Below are 17,345 nucleotides of genomic sequence, written 5' to 3' on the forward strand. Positions count from 1 at the left end.
GCCTTTTTAGAGACCGCCGATCAAACATCCCAACGTGATTATCGGCCGATAGTGATCGGTAGCCGATCAATCGGAGCACCCCTAGTCATAATGGTATATTTTGGCATAAAAAATTTGCAAAAAAAAACAAAAACACTACCAGCATTTACCGCAAATACTTATGCTTTGCAACAACAACAATAATAATAATAATAATAATAATAATAATAATAAATGTTAGAAATATCAAATGTAATTTTTTAAACTCCTTTATTTTATGGCATAAAGTGCAAAACATTTTTGATTGAATTATAATTTTCAGATGCTTCTTAAACTATCATAATTTGAAAACACTTGCAATATATATCTTTAACAGAGACATTTTCCGTTTTTGTTAAAGGTAAGTCTAAAAAAAGTGTGCCACTAGCCAAATATGCTCATGTTTTTTTTTAATAAAATTCAATCAGTTTTTTACTATCATATTAACTTACAGTTTAGTAATTGAGTCAGATGTTGATTCATGAACTGCTGGAACTGATTCAGTAGTCTGATTCACTGATTGACTGGCCCAGGACTCTCACACACTTTTAGCCATCATTATATTTGCACCCTGCTAATTCACAATTTTTCTGAGATTTACAACCCCAATTGTCTTTCTCCCGACCGTTACCCTGCATCTCACAAATGATAGGCCTATCGAGTATAAATCTCTATGTGGCTGATCTCTACTGAACGGATTACTCATTAATGGTACGGGTGGCTTGTTTTTGCTGAGAGCAGCTCTCTTAAAATAGTCCTGACCACTGAGAAAACAACTGGTATGCAATGCTATAAAGTCATTACTGACACAGGTGCAAAAAAAAAAAAAACCTGCACTGCCTTTCTGCTGCTCAACAGTGTATGTGTACACTTAAGAGGTAAGCTGATCATCCAAGGAAAATAAATTATATTGATAAGACTTATTGATAATTAATCTTGTTCTGTTACTCACACACACATCTAAACTTGGAATGATATTTCTAACCTGTGTTTGTATGTGTCACCAGAGAGACAGACCAGGCACAGCACTGGACTGCTACTACAACAAATGCACATTCCTTATCAACCCACATTCTAGCAAACCCTCATGAAATTCCAACTGGAATGGCAACATATCACCATGACATTGTTTGAAATACCACTTGTCTTTCTAATATTCAGAAACATGCAAGAGTGGAAACTCATGGCTAAGCAGTCTCTCTCACACTGATACAATATCTCTAAATGTTAGTAGGGACTAATATGTCCATTTTTACTCTTCCATTCTTTCATTTAGTTGGAATGCAAGTACATTTCTGTATAAAACTTTTAAGACTGTCACATAAAAAAAAAACGAATTGGTAATTCTCAATATTGCAGATGTCCTTTTCCTGTCTAAATGGGCCAATTTAAATCATTCTTCATTTAATCCTGAAATTACAGCTAGAGAAATGCTGTACCTGAGCAGTTAATGTGAGTCTATAGTCTGCACTGATGTTATGAGATAAAGATGCTGTGTACCACACAATAATGGCAAGAAAACATGTCTCTCTTTTTAGTTTTCTTATCAGGCTGCATGCAAAAACAAACATACAGTGCCAGCAGTGTAGTCTGATTAACAAGAAAATGGCTCTTACAAACAGGTTATTTAATGAATCTTTCAAAAGGATTCACAAACTCTGCACTTACTATACCACTTGAATCAGTCCGATAAACCATTCAGTAAATTAACTCACTGAATCAGAACTGAACATATCATTGATTCATTGATCTGCAAAATATTATTATGTCTCAAAAATAAAGTTTTTTTTTCTCCTTTTTTTATTTAGCTCAGACATTGAAAATAGTGCTTATCGCATTCTCTAAATGTGATAATGCCAAAGTCAGTTGGATAAACATGTAGCAGGCCAGTCAGACTAACAAGCCCACAGACCAAACTAATGCACAGATTTATTTTCAAAAGAGGATTTTGAGCAAACTGTCCATCTGATTCACTAATCCTCGTTCAGACAGAGAATCAGCTCTGGGCTCTGTTTTGTTTCAGGCTGAGCAGACACACAGATGCTCCCAAGGCCTGCAGTAACTACCGCTATTATCAACAGAGCATTGTCAACAATCTCAGATGAAACGCCGAAAGGAATAACGACTAGTACCATTCCACTGGTCTTGTTTGCTTTGCCTCAAGACAGTCATTATACCGATCCAGAAAAGACTAATTTGTGATCATTTCATTTCATTTTAAAAAAGAAAACAGTTGTTTAAAATTTTATTATTATTGTTATTATTATTATCAATAAATATTTCCAGTCTTGGTGAGCATGAGACGATTCAAAAACATTCAATCGTCAATGTGCTTTTTATTTTGAGATAAACTTTAAGAAATTTAACATTAAATTTGCTTCAAAGGAAATACATTGGTGTAAAAATTAACATCACAGTTGCATATACAGTATACTTGGATCTTAGACAATTTAAAATAATAGGCCAGAGACCTGAAACATCACAAAATCGCTTTGATGTAACGTGCGTAGCTAAAGAATAGTAGCTGTGCAATGCATCAAAAATAGAAGTGAGACATCCATTAACTTAATTTCTACATAATGCAATCAGGCACTTGCAGTGTAGACATCTCCATTAATTATAATGGGAGAAATCTGATGATGTCATTATGGCCTTTGTATATCTAACCTGTCTGCTTTGACTGTCAACTATTCTTTTGCTGCTTTGCAAGCACTGATATTTCCTTTAGGATATGCAAATCAAGTTACCATCTGCTTTACATAACAGCCAATTATTGAGATCATGAAGTAATATGAAAAGCTCTCATTACAGGACTATGGCAGTGAAGTTCAGCCAACTCAGACCTGCTGTTTTTAAGAAGCTCAGTCACAATAGATAGTCCCACTACTCTGTTTGTTCCACTCAAACACCCAATTCTCACTCCACATGTCTGTCTCTACCTTTTTCTCTTACAAAATTCATGCACAAAAACACTCAAAACTGCAGTCCTCTCTCTTTATGTTTACCCAGATTAAGTCAAAGCTCAAATTGAGGTTAATAGATAAACATGCAGCTCAGGCTGGAGCTTCCGTTTATTTTTGATACTACTGTAAAGCACTGTATCTCATAATGAAATTACTTTAAAAAAGGTCCTTGCTCAGTGATTCGAGACCATTTCACTGATCACACTGACCACTAGCTTCACATCTCTGTTTCCCAGGAGTTTAAGTGCAGCCTCAGCCAAGAAAGCCTGCATTGTATGTGTGTTAAGCCTGAAGTATTCTTCAGTTTTGATGCGAACGTTTAACGTATCTGTACAGCTGATTGCATAGCCTTACAAAGTATACTCCATTTGATAGCATGCAAATACTTTCAGTTGCTGAAATGAAGGTATATTGAAGAATGTTGGTAACTAAATGGTTACTGGTCCCCATTAACTTCTATAGTATGGGAGAAAAATACTATGGAAGTCAATGGGGACCATCAAATGTTTGTACCAACATTCTATAAAATATATTGTTCCTCTTCAGGAACTCGAGCTGCGTCGAGTCGCTTTGGGAACGCCCTTGCGTGACCGCGTTCTGAAGCACGTGTCAAATCAGTCCAATGGAGCAGCGAGACGTCACGAGCGGGGTGACGTAAGCACCGCCTCCCGTCACCTATGGGGGTCAGAGTGCACTCGACCAGGAGTATGGCGGCCTCCAAGGCTTTCAGCTTGGGTGTGGCCTTGCAGGACATTTGTGCTGCGGCGGGCTGGTGCTCTCCGCACACTTTTGTCCACTTCTAGCCTCTTCTGGCATCTACTCCAGGTTCCCAAGTTCTCTCTTCGTGATGTGCTCATAGGGTACACACACAGGCAGGGACTTGGTAGTATGGCGCAGTGGGTATTCTCGTTCCCAAAGCGAATCTCGACGCAGCTCGAGTTCCTGAAGGGGAACGTCTCTAGGTTACGTATGTAACCATGGTTCCCCGAGGGAACGAGACGCTGCGTCTCTTTGCCATACTCCCTGCATCCCTGCAGGCGCTACTTCATCGAAGCTGGTTTGCGCTCTGCTGGATGCGCTTTTATACTTTCTGGTGCTTACGTCACCCCGCTCGTGACGTCTCGCTGCTCCATTGGACTGATTTGACACGTGCTTCAGAACGCGGTCACGCAAGGGCGTTCCCAAAGCGACTCGACGCAGCGTCTCGTTCCCTCGGGGAACCATGGTTACATACGTAACCTAGAGACGTTTTATGTTTGACAAAAACTTAATACAGGTTTGGAACAGCTTGAAAGTGAGTAAATGATAAAAGATTTTTAATTTGTGGTTGGACTATTCCTTTAAATGTAACATCATTAAAACTACACATATGCATACTTTCAAAAGACCTATGAAATATATGCATGCAAACTGAAAAATATGTATGCAAATTAGTGCTGTCAGTTTAACGCATTAAAAATATTTAACACAAATTAATGCAGGAACGGAGCTTGGGTTGGCCACCCCACTCACAACTGCTGATTCTGTCTCTTTTTTTCTTGATAAGAATATAAGAAATTTAGATGCAGAACATCTTTACGACCATATAAAATGGGAGACTTTTCAGACGTGCACTCCAACTTTACCTCAGCGCCAGGCGCTAGTCAAACGAGCATGGAAAAGGTACAGGTGATGAGAAAGCTTCAGCAGAACAATGATTTTGATATTCAATTTCTGTAGATTTCCTACTTGCTGTGAAGGGCACAGGTAAATTTGACATTTATTATAATGGGTTTATATGAAAATTGTTTTAAGTTCACTTACATTAAAAGTTGTTAATTTTTAAAGTCTAATAAATGTTCAAATTGATAGCTCTCAATTATACTGTAATGCTGAATGGCTATAGTCAATGGTTAAATATTAGGAAAAAAATGATACTCGCAATCAATGATACTCACCTTCAGTCATAAAAAGATGCCATTAAACAAATATAAAAAAAAATACTGTATTTATGTTGTCTCTACATTCATTTGAGAATTATTACAATATAAAAGTATATTGAAAGACGTTAATGTTAAGTGTGATTAATTGTGATTAATTGCGATTAATTTCAGGGGGAAAAATGTGCGATTAATTAGTCATTTTTTTAATCGATTGACAGCACTAATGCAAATAACATCTCGGTTATGTATGGTAACCCTCGTTCCCTGAAGGAGGGAACGGAGACGTCATAAAATAATGTTTAACCCAAAAATAACCACTTAGTCGTTACTTATTCACTTTCATGGCATCCCATTTCAATATGCTGTATGCTATGCAGACTTTATGTGAACTATTCCTTCAAGAAACGACTCTTTATTATAGAGCAGGAAAAGCTCTTTCCATTTTAGATGCCTGTTATTAGCTTCTGCTCCAAATATTGCTTATTTCTTCGTGTCTTGAAGAGGCATAGAGATAAACAGGTTTGAGCTAAATGGATGAGGGAATTTCTCACTTATTGCTCTCTGGTGACAAATGACGTGCACAAAAATTCCAACTTTTTATAGCATTTCATTGCAAAACAAACTGACAACAGCAGCAATAGTCAAATTACTCTCAGCAGCAATTGCCTCTGGAGCTGAAGCTAATAATGTTCGGGCCAACTATTTCTGGGAAAGGTAAATGAGCACTGACAGCTAATTTCAGCATTCGTGAGGAAAACTGTTCGAGGATTAGTTCACACAAAAATGACAAATCTTTAATTTACTCATCCTCATGTTGTTTCAAACCCATCTGACTTTCTTTCGTCTGTGGAACATGAAAGTAGGAATTTTCTACTGGTAGCTCTTTTCAATGCAATAATGATTAATGGGACCTAGAGCTTTCAAGCTTCAAAAATGACTTAAAAGCACCATAAAAGTGGTCGATATGAATACAGTACCATAATACTAGTCATATGATGGCTAATTTTATTTTTCACTGATAATTTTCCTCTCCAGTAAACTACAGTCGCTACAACCAGATCAGCGAGTCATTGAATCGGTTTGAGAATTGATTCTAATTCATAATCAGTCATGTTACCAGGTTTTGTAAACTGGAGTAGTGATTCATTTAAAAGATCCGACTCAATAGAATTATTTGGTCATGAATCAGACATTGCCAAACTATCAAGAATACACCAACAAAAGCAAGTGCAGATGTCAAAATTTTCAGTGAATAATGACTTTACTTCTGTTCTGTTCCTTACACAAACTTGACTTCAAAAGACTTGACATATTATGCAAAAGTTGTACACATTGCAATGATACTTTAATTTGAAAGAGAACTCATTTAAATTTGTTAAATGTCAAAATGGAAATATTGATGCCATGTTCCTGTGCAATTCAGTAAATCTCTTTAACGCATAGGCATATGAGATCTGTCCTTGGTTTGATTACAGACATATTGGATGAAAAAGCCAAAGAGAAAAATGGTCTATTTCGAAGATTAATGTTCAGACATGAAACAGGATTGTTGTTTCATTCACTGTGATGAATTTTCCAGCATACTGAGCATAAAAAAAACAGATGTCTAAAAATTATATTTGGGAGTAGCTGATATTGTTTGAACGCCACAGCTTGGTTTCACGTCCGGAAATCAATTGTGTTTACGGTCAAAACAACAGCGCACCCATCAGAAGGGAATCCTAATAATAATTGGGCAAAGTTTAAAGCGTGCAGTTTTATAGATGTTCTTAAATTACAGGGCACGGTGACTTCTACCATCCTATTGATTTCCCTCAGTAATAGAACTCAAGCCAGCCAGCCAGGAGGGGGAGTGACCATCTGTCCAATGCTGCGACTGCTGACACCTCAAAAGGAGGTAAATGGGCTCAGCTTGCCTAAACACCATGATGTACGAAGACTGGTGGTCACTTCTATACCTGGGTGCTTTAAACGCTAATAGTGGAGCTAAAACATTCATTGACCCCCTCATAGATTTTGGCTTAGGTAACCAAAGTTAATTAAGAAAGTTAATTAATGTTGAAAATCTCAAAGATAGAGGGTCAGGGAAGCATTCGGAAAAAAAGAGAGTGAGTAAAGCTAGAGGAAGAGGACATATCTAAAAGACGATGGAGTACAGCTCAGTACAATATACTTTTCCTGCACATATCGAAGAAGTATGTGTGCTATAGAATTCCCCTCAGGGGTGCTGAATGTATGAGAAGAAAATGGAGAGGAGAAAGTATAGTCAAGAAAAGAGGTGTGGGGGGGTGACTATGGGCTAGCATTGTCTGGTAATCATTGCATCTCATTCTGGACAAAAAGAGAGAAAGAAACAGACCTTATTTACTGGTATTAAGATTAGTTTTTTATATAAACATAGGTGAAAAACAATGCCTAAAACAGTTGAGTTGTCCTCTTTCGTAACTGAAAATACATTCAACCATTTTTGACTGGGAGCATCATAAGTGTAGGAAAAAAAGGTGGGGGGGAAATCCCCCAAAAATACAAAAATTATAACGTAACTGAAAATGCATTCAACCAGATTGCTTTCATAGTATAGACACTGATTTAGAAACAGCACTAAACTCCAGCAAGACAAAGTCCTTACATGCAAAACCATTGATCTTTATCCACAGATCAAGTATAATAGTAGGAACATTGAATCATCTTGGAGAGAGTTTTATTGTCTTGACTGTCGTAATCGAACGCGCCACACAGTTTAAATGCTGAATGGAGGATGACAGACAGCCGCAGCGGAGAGAAGAGTTTACATTAACTTGAATTTAACAACTTAAGTATTCATCTGTACCTCACATTACAGTTTGGTACAGCTTCAGAACACTTGGAATATAGTGCACAGAAATGTTATGGTGCTTTATAATGTTCTTGTTCCTTTCGTGGGGCTTAACAATAACACAGAATAGTATACGCACAATATCGGATTTGGATCGGTCTCGTCTGACCTATACCCGATCTGGCAGAAAATGGCAGTATCGGAGCTGATACTGAGTATCGGATCAGTGCATCTCTAAAGAAATCACACCAAAATTTGGCGATTCAAAAATCTAAATTTGGCGATTCATAATTATGGTCAAAAACACATCTGGTTTCTGTATCCGACTAATTGGCTTCCTATCCCGATCACTGGTAATCTGTGTACTATGGGTTTGTTCAGGCATACACCGCACTCAGTGCTCCCGCAAAAGCGATGTCAAGTGTGACGAAATAAGAGGGGAACAGAAAGGAACAGCGAGATGGAAAAATAACTGTGAATACGTAAGGTAGGGTTATAAATTAAGATAAATGAAGATAAATGAAGGTATCATGGTGCAATATCCTGACGAAAGCAGGAGGAACAGATGAAACCAAAGAAGAGAAGGATAAATTGATGCAGTCTAAAAAAGCTTCTGTTGACTCATCATAGTCTTACATGTTCGAGAAAGAAAATAAGACCAGTTTTACTAGTGCCCTTTAAAAGTCTTCAGGGAGAAGCTGATAAACTGGTCAGATCAAAAATAACAGCTTTCTGAATGCTAAAGTGCACTGAGAAATAACTTTTTCTTTTCACAAAATGAAAAAAAAAAATTAAATTAATTATCAAATAAAAGTTTCAAAAGAGTTAAAGTAAAAAGTTCTAAAATACTTTGCGTATCAAGAGCTGCTTGCAATCTATCATACATTTTGATTTGTTTGTCTTGCTTTAGTTATATCTCGCAGCATCACTGGTTCAGTTACTTCTGGAGTGCTGTAGGCAGTTGCTCGCACCGTCTCCAAACTCAAAGGCGCAGCTGTTTGCAAACAAGAAGATCAGAGATGTGGCTTTTTGCTCAGCATCTCTCAGAAAAATATAGACAGTACTACTGCTGTCTTGTTCTCAGAAAATGCTAATCACTACTTGCAATACAGACTTTTAAAAAGCAACTGTGTCTCCAGGTAGACGCTGCCCTTTTGCACTGATCCACCATCACCATGCCTTCCTCAAATTCTCTAAGCATATGGCTCTCGGAAGACCAAACACAACTGACAACAAGAAGAGCTGCTCATATAATGCGTTGGTCGCTACATTTATGACGCAAAGCCACATAACTTGTCTTTTTCCATGAAAAACTGCAAATATCAAGAAGTGAAAATAGGATAACAGTGCACCAGAAAAATCAATACATATAAACTAGGAATACTGATATAAAAATATTAACCTTTGTACTGTGCCGAATATCGTTTACCTAATTTGGTGTTCCTGGGCAAAAATGACTAGCCTTTTAAAAAGTGCATGTACATCTCTCATTATGCTATATTATCACCAAATCTTGGATTCAATCTTTTTGTCAACTAGTTTTCTTTCAGTTAGCACAGATTTATTTTTGGAAGTGATTGGTCATAAGCCTCATTGATATGAGCTTATGCACTTCAGTTTTTGTAGATAATTTTGCCAATATTCACTCAAAAACGTCTCAGGTTACGTATGTAACCCTGGTTCCTCGAGGGAACGAGACACTGCGTCGGAAAACGCTAGCATTCACATAGAATAAGCTTCTCTGGCCGAAGGCCTCGGCCTCAGCACACCGCAGAGGAAACGTGTAAGAAGAGGGTGTCTTCCCACTGAATGGCCACCGAGAGGGGCGTGGTAGGCCGCAATGGCCGCCACGAAGACCTCTAGGGTGGAGTGGGTCAACCCATTTTTGACAAGTGTAGCAAAAAAGGTTGGAAAAAAATATCCCAAAAAAGTACAATATTTATCAAAAAGTTTTTGGAAGTTGTGTGAGAGCAAAGTCAATATGTTTTAGTCCAATGCAATAACATTAACTAGCATTTTCGGGGGGAGTCATCTCTAAGTCAGGATGACCGGAATAAAACATAAGGTATGAGGACTTTGAGCAAAAATGCAATGCTGGATGATAAGGCTCAAAATTGCTCATTTGAAAGTATAAATCAAGAAGGACCATGTTTCTGTTTGAGTCAATTTGTCACTGTTAGGCCTCTGTACTCCACTGACATCAGTTTAATGCTACATCTGCATCCCAGTAGGCATCGCACAATGTTCTTGGGCACATTAGCACTGATGTAAATGGGTGTTTCGAGTCTTTCCACATTAGTCACTGCTAACATTACTCCCATTACTCAGATTACAGTGCATAAGCTTTCATAATGTCCATAAGAATAAGTGGGAGTGTTCATGAAATTTGCATATGGTCTGTGGTATATGCTCAAAATACAATATAAATTTATATAAATAAAGGTAGAGGTGAGAGAAAAAACAATGCCTTAGATCTAGGCCATCACAAAGGGCTATTTCTGCCTAGTTCATCCTTTGAAACAAGCCTCATTTCAACATTACACTTTATACTTCACAGGTACATGTCCTTCGATCTTTTGCTATGAATCAGTGGAAAGGCACTCCTAACTTATAACTGTGACAAAAGTTTAATCAAAGACAATTTCACCTCTTTATTTGCTGGCTTGTCTGAAAACCACTTTATGGGCACATTTATAAGCAGAGTCACAAACAGTAAAGCAATTAACTTAATTTAATTATTCTGAAACTGCAAACAAATGCTGCTGATAAAATCTAAATAAATGTTTGCCATTTCAAATATGTTTAAAATAAACAAAAACAGGTCTAGAAATATTTTACTCCTGAAAATGTGAGTAAAATATAGTCTCTGTACATTTAAAAAGTATTTGGACATTTACACTACCGTTCAAAAGTTTGGGGTTTAAACGTTTTTTAAAAGAAGTCTATTCCTGGGCAAAAATGACTAGCCTTTTAAAAAGTGCATGTACATCTCTCATTATGCTATATTATCACCAAATCTTGGATTCAATCTTTTTGTCAACTAGTTTTCTTTCAGTTAGCACAGATTTCTTTTTGGAAGTGATTGGTCATAAGCCTCATTGATATGAGCTTATGCACTTCAGTTTTTGTAGATAATTTTTCCAATATTCACTCAAAAACGTCTCAGGTTACGTATGTAACCCTGGTTCCTCGAGGGAACGAGACACTGCGTCGGAAAACGCTAGCATTCACATAGAATAAGCTTCTCTGGCCGAAGGCCTCGGCCTCAGCACACCGCAGAGGAAACGTGTAAGAAGAGGGTGTCTTCCCACTGAATGGCCACCGAGAGGGGCGTGGTAGGCCGCAATGGCCGCCACGAAGACCTCTAGGGTGGAGTGGGTCAACCCATTTTTGACAAGTGTAGCAAAAAAGGTTGGAAAAAAATATCCCAAAAAAGTACAATATTTATCAAAAAGTTTTTGGAAGTTGTGTGAGAGCAAAGTCAATATGTTTTAGTCCAATGCAATAACATTAACTAGCATTTTCGGGGGGAGTCATCTCTAAGTCAGGATGACCGGAATAAAACATAAGGTATGAGGACTTTGAGCAAAAATGCAATGCTGGATGATAAGGCTCAAAATTGCTCATTTGAAAGTATAAATCAAGAAGGACCATGTTTCTGTTTGAGTCAATTTGTCACTGTTAGGCCTCTGTACTCCACTGACATCAGTTTAATGCTACATCTGCATCCCAGTAGGCATCGCACAATGTTCTTGGGCACATTAGCACTGATGTAAATGGGTGTTTCGAGTCTTTCCACATTAGTCACTGCTAACATTACTCCCATTACTCAGATTACAGTGCATAAGCTTTCATAATGTCCATAAGAATAAGTGGGAGTGTTCATGAAATTTGCATATGGTCTGTGGTATATGCTCAAAATACAATATAAATTTATATAAATAAAGGTAGAGGTGAGAGAAAAAACAATGCCTTAGATCTAGGCCATCACAAAGGGCTATTTCTGCCTAGTTCATCCTTTGAAACAAGCCTCATTTCAACATTACACTTTATACTTCACAGGTCCATGTCCTTCGATCTTTTGCTATGAATCAGTGGAAAGGCACTCCTAACTTATAACTGTGACAAAAGTTTAATCAAAGACAATTTCACCTCTTTATTTGCTGGCTTGTCTGAAAACCACTTTATGGGCACATTTATAAGCAGAGTCACAAACAGTAAAGCAATTAACTTAATTTAATTATTCTGAAACTGCAAACAAATGCTGCTGATAAAATCTAAATAAATGTTTGCCATTTCAAATATGTTTAAAATAAACAAAAACAGGTCTAGAAATATTTTACTCCTGAAAATGTGAGTAAAATATAGTCTCTGTACATTTAAAAAGTATTTGGACATTTACACTACCGTTCAAAAGTTTGGGGTTTAAACGTTTTTTAAAAGAAGTCTATTATGCTCACCAAGGCTGAATTTATTTGATCAAAAATACAGTCAAACAGCAATATTGTGAAATATTATTACATTTTAAAAGAACTGTTTTCTATTTGAATATATCTTAAAATGTATTTTATTCATCTGCTGGCAAAGCTGAATTTTCAGCCGCCATTACTCCAGTCTTCAGTGTCACGTTTCTTCAGAAATCATTCTAATATGATGATTTGGAGCTCAAGAAACATTTTTGATTATCAATGCTGAAATGCTGCTTATGGGAACAGTGATTCATTTTTACAAGATACTTTGATGATTAGAAAGTTCAAAAGAACAGCATTCATTTGAAGTAGAAATCTTTTTTGTAAAATTATAAGTGTATTTACTGTCACTAATTGATTATTTAATATGTGCTTGATGAATAAAAGCATTTTTTTCATTTTTTTCTTTTTTAATAAATAAATAAAAATTACTGTGCCCAAACTTTTGAACAGTATAGTGTAGGTCACACAAAATGCACTTTTTCACAACTTCTTTACATTTTACTAACTTTACTCAACTGCAGTTACACCGTTACTCATCAACTAGTATCAAGGTAACTAGTGACAACCTGAACCTCTTATTATATGTTTTGTCTTAATTTTGAACAGCATATCTATTGTGTCATTCATTTCAAATCTAAAAAACGTACTTATTTATTTTGTGAAATGTTTTGCTTTAATAAATGTGGCACAGGCACACATTTCAAGAAAACGTTTTCACATTCATACAAAAACTGCAGATAAATGGAGGGATGCACATACAGACACAGACCAATTAAATCATTTTCAAGTGTGGTTTCGCAAGACGACAAGTGCTGTATAAATGTTTGCACACATTAGAATCAATAGTCTGAACAATGCATGCTAGGATTTTTCCTGTCATTCAGTGCAGTGAGTGCGCCTTCACATCGGAAAGTCTCTCTGTCTAGCTGGGTTCTTTATTACTGCTTGTTTGTCTTAGCACACAGAGCCTCTCGCCTCAGCCTGGAGACACCATAGCGACCAGATTCGCTGAGATCACGCACAGAGGCGTCCCAAAGAGCTGACACTGGACAAATCTGCTCTCCTGGTACTCACTATAATGCACATTATTTATGAGCAATGCCAGTCCATTTGAGTATCATAACAGCAGCTAAAGAATTAGAACTTATTTGCTTTTGAGTGAATGCAAGAAACTGTTGCTATCGACCTACTGTACACGAAACATAATAAATACTGTGCATAAAAAATATCAGTGTCATAGTACATGAAAACAGAAAGCATGTGACCCTTTAAAAGCACTGTTTGACTAACAGGTTGACTTACAGTGCTGAGAAAAGCCCTGACATGATTGTGGAGGCTGTAATAGTGTTGCACACCTCGTTGTCAATCAAATGCTGGACTTATAAATGCAGCCTCACTGTTGCCCTTTCACCCATTTGGTTTCTTCTTACGGCTACTGTTACAAATCTATATGGCATGGAAACATCTACACTCGGAGAGTGTCAGCTTCATTGATTAGAATGGGAACATTCCTGTTTGTGGCTTTGCTAGCAGTATAAACAGGGTGTTACAATGTGCTGTTGACTGTGAGGGACAGAGTGAATTAAAATGTTTTGTTGTTACATGGTGTCTGAAAGGGGAATCTAGAAATTCACCTAAGACATGGCATGCCTGTTTAGGATTTGTATTGTGCAACTTGCAATACACAAGCCCATTGAATCCCACTGACAACATTTGAGAAAACTTTTCTTTTGAGTTTGAAGAGTGTAGAATGTTAACTATAAATAAATGCAGACTGTCTTGATTTCATGTGGACCTTTTTGCATGGCTGTTGTGAAGTGTCACATGACATGAGAGAGAAAGCAAGTAAACCATAGATACAACTGCCATGTTTGGTATATATAACAGTAAAAAAAAAACACATTTCCTCTTAGATCACCATTGTCTTTCCATTCCAGTTGCCTAGTGAAAAAAAAAAACTGTTCAATTATGCTAAAATACTTACCCACTACAGTTTTGAGGTTTTAACAAAAAAATTAACACATGCAGTTTGATTCATTGAGCTATCCTAGGAGTAATTTCACTTAGTGGAATACAAATGGGATCAAATGACAAACTCGTTATGTATACCTTGGCATAAGGTGTAACAATTCACAACTACTGTTTTTGCACAGGGCTTATTTTACCATTATAGAATCACAACATAGAGTTTAGATAAGTTAAGCATGCATTATACATAACATTTCTAACAGGTTGTCCTTTATTTTACATTAAGATGCTACTGCAGTGTGTTATCAACAATTAAACACTGTTTGTGTTCAGTTTATGGTCCGAAAGTAAGCAGGGTTCAAGGCAAAAATGCCACTAAACGTGGCCTGTACTTAACGTGCAAATGTATTTTTTGTATATTACATTTGCCATATATTTAATCAAATCTAGTCATAGGTTTGGATAGCGTATTTAATTGGCCTGTCTGATTCAGGTGAGCAAATTGTGATAATGTGTGAATAATACAATGGCTTTTAGGGAGTTGACTAATTTAAAGAAATGTCATGTTTTTATGTGAAATTTAAACCAAAGGTCTTCAACCCTGCTCCTGGGGACCCACTGTCCTGCAAAGTTTATTTCCAACCTGCTTCAGCACACCTGCCTGTGTATTTTCAAGCAATCTTGAGAAGCTTGATTAGCTGCTTCAGGTGTTGATTAGGGTTGTAGCTAAACTCTGCAGGACAGTGGGTCCCCAGGAATACAGTTGAAGACCTCTGATTTAAACGTCTGTATGTTACCTTTAAATATTCAACTTACCAACCTTTAGAGTATTTGCCATTTACGCCACTAGCACAGTTAGCTAAATGCCAATTATTAAAAAAAAACCTGTAAAGTTTCTAGTTGTGACATGTAAATCTATAATAAAATGATCCCTCTGATGGCATGCTTTATCGACACACTGCTCGAAACGCAACGGAAACCAGCTAAGCAATTACCTGTTGTTATTGGTGAACGCGACTTCTGTGCATTAACTATAAAGATAACTATAATGATAATAGTGTCCACACCAACACACAATATCTTTCTGTTTATTATAAAAATGCACCACTGCTTTGTTAATGTGTTGCTTTAAATGTTCTGAAAGTGATTCCAACCATATCGTTCCTCAGTGTTGCTATCATTATAGCTGCGATGTGGACTTATTCTCACAGAATTAGAACAATTAAAATGCTATAGTTATCATTACATTTATCCTTAGTGTGAAAGGACCTTATTACTTTTCTAGTCAATAATGAATGTCATGTTGAAATATATACAGTTCAAATAGGGGGGAAAACAGCCTTTTGTGCCACAAGCTTTTGGGGTTTAAAACTAATTTAGAGGAATCTGACACAAGTGCCACAAAAACCCAGACCACTGCCAACTCACACCCTTCAATTGGAGTATTTGACATAAATTTGATGACACACAATGCTACGTTTTGTTCTATTTATTTATTCACTTTTTTATCTTTTAGAAAACCATTTCCTCATAATGGTTGAAAAAAAGAGCCTATGAAAATCAATTCCATGTAGGCCAAATATTATGTATTAAAAAGAAAATTGTCTAACACTAGGTTTCATCCAGCAACAAGAACCGACAAAATATCTCAACGTCATAAAGTCCAAAGTTGTATCTTATTGCAAAACTTTAATATTTACTTCTTAGAAACGTACAGATCCTAAACGCCTCTTCCACCTACCATTTAAATATAAAATCGAGCACAATACAATTGCACACAAAGAATAACGGGACATTAAAGACGGGAGGCGCTCCGACAATGAGGATGGAAGGTGTCTACAGACCGCAGTTAGTCGAAACGATGCTTTTTATTATTACAATACACCATGCGTATGCAGAACAACGTTCGTTATCACGCGGATAATATTCTGCTACTATTCTAGTAACATTCTAACAGAAAAACCTTTATTTAACATAATATGAGCTGGTTAGCCGGTATGCTAGCAGGCTGCAGATGGGAGGCACTGGCCCTCACCTCGGTGCTGGAATAACATAAAGTCCAAAGTTGTATCTTATTGCAAAACTTTAATATTTACTTCTTAGAAACGTACAGATCCTAAACGCCTCTTCCACCTACCATTTAAATATAAAATCGAGCACAATACAATTGCACACAAAGAATAACGGGACATTAAAGACGGGAGGCGCTCCGACAATGAGGATGGAAGGTGTCTACAGACCGCAGTTAGTCGAAACGATGCTTTTTATTATTACAATACACCATGCGTATGCAGAACAACGTTCGTTATCACGCGGATAATATTCTGCTACTATTCTAGTAACATTCTAACAGAAAAACCTTTATTTAACATAATATGAGCTGGTTAGCCGGTATGCTAGCAGGCTGCAGATGGGAGGCACTGGCCATCACCTCGGTGCTGGAATAACAACAGTAACGTTAGGTTTATACAGCTGAGGGGTGCATTAGACAGTCGCTTCCGGGGATTTACCTATATATTTTACATCTGACATCTGATTTTTTTTCCTATTTAAATCAGCGCAATAAGACTAGGATGCACAAGCCTCGCCTTTCTGACACATCTAATAACGGTTTGCTTGTTCCAAAGTGGCTTCCATAGATCTTACCTTCAGTGATGACAGTCCCGGTACAGGAACAAAACACTTCCGAGGAAATACGATGGTGTGATTTATTTCCAAACGTACGGCTTTCCAAACCTAGCCAGTAAGTTTAAACAACCCAGAAAATCCGCCGGCTCGCCTCTGAAGTGATGGAAGCAGAATGAATCCACGCGTTGCTGTGGGTATCTAGGAAATGCTCGTCTCTCTGCCGCTCCCTGCCAAATAATGACCCCTCCCACTGAATCCCCAGCCACACACACGACAGGTGCTGAGTATGCGCGCTCCCTTCTTGCTAAATAGTGAGCCGCGCGGTGGCTCTGTAATGCGCCTGCGCCATGAGCGCGGCGAGAAAGAGCGCAGCCTGGGATGGGCGGGGCGAAGATGATGCTGCGCATCTTTGTTAAATAGTGATGCTCAGCTGGAGGATGGAGCGCGTGCTCAGTGATGTATGCTTATTGCAGTTTACGATTGTTTGGAATTGTCTTTTTTTCTCTCTCTCTCTCTTATTGAGAAACAGGCTTACTGTGTTTATGGAAAGCATAAACAA

The 17,345-nt window shown here is 37.4% G+C and overlaps 1 protein-coding gene across 1 annotated transcript in view; it reads right to left on the bottom strand.

Annotated features, from left to right (window-relative positions):
- The window catches only part of ctnna2 (catenin (cadherin-associated protein), alpha 2), a 468,558-nt gene extending 451,527 nt beyond the window's left edge, over nt 1-17,031 (bottom strand). The window contains exon 1 of the mRNA XM_016516505.1: nt 16,805-17,031. The gene's annotated coding sequence lies outside the window, so the exon portion shown is untranslated. The remainder of the gene's footprint in view (nt 1-16,804) is intronic.
- Between the last annotated feature and the right edge of the window lie 314 nt (nt 17,032-17,345).

Source organism: Sinocyclocheilus rhinocerous, unplaced genomic scaffold (assembly GCF_001515625.1).
Source record: "Sinocyclocheilus rhinocerous isolate Xijiao unplaced genomic scaffold, SAMN03320098_v1.1 scaffold2252, whole genome shotgun sequence".
Classification (NCBI taxonomy): Eukaryota; Metazoa; Chordata; class Actinopteri; order Cypriniformes; family Cyprinidae; genus Sinocyclocheilus; species Sinocyclocheilus rhinocerous.